A 669-nucleotide genomic window follows, 5' to 3' on the forward strand; every position below is an offset into this window, starting at 1 on the left:
GGTGGCAGGAAAGGCCTCTCCTGGAGACCTGAGGAGAGCCTGTTTTGGGAGGGTGGGGGTGCTTGAGAAAGAGGTGCTACATCTGCGAAGGCCGGAGGCCCATGCTGAGGAAATGTGCGCAGCCAGGGGACCGGAGAGCCAGGGGACCAGAGAGCCAGGGGACCAGAGAGGCCAGGTCAGCTGGGCATGGCACGCTACCGCAAGGAGTCTGGATTTGAGTCGGTGCAATGGGAAGGGTTTTTTTTGTTTGTTTGTTTTTGAGACAGATTCTTGCCCAGTTGCCTAGGCTGGAGTGCAGTGGTGCAGTCTGCTCACTGCAACCTCCGCCTCCCTGGTTCAAGGATTCTCTGCCTCAGCCTCCTGAGTAGAAGGGATTATAGGTATGCGCCACCATGTCTGGCTAATTTTTTGTATTTTTAATATAGACAGGGTTTCACCGTGTTGGCCAGACTGATCTCAAATTCCTGACCTCGTGATCTGTCCACCTCAGGTGAAACCCCATCTCTACAAAAAATACAAAAATTAGCCGGATGTTGTGGCAGGCTTCTGTAATCCCAGCTACTGGGGAGGCTGAACCAGGAGACTCGCTAGAACCCTGGAGGTGGAGGTTGCAGTGAGCCGAGATCGCACCACTGCACTCCGGTCTGGGCAACAGAGCAAGACTCCGTC

Source organism: Colobus angolensis, unplaced genomic scaffold, assembly GCF_000951035.1.
Source record: "Colobus angolensis palliatus isolate OR3802 unplaced genomic scaffold, Cang.pa_1.0 Scaffold443, whole genome shotgun sequence".
Lineage (NCBI taxonomy): Eukaryota > Metazoa > Chordata > Mammalia > Primates > Cercopithecidae > Colobus > Colobus angolensis.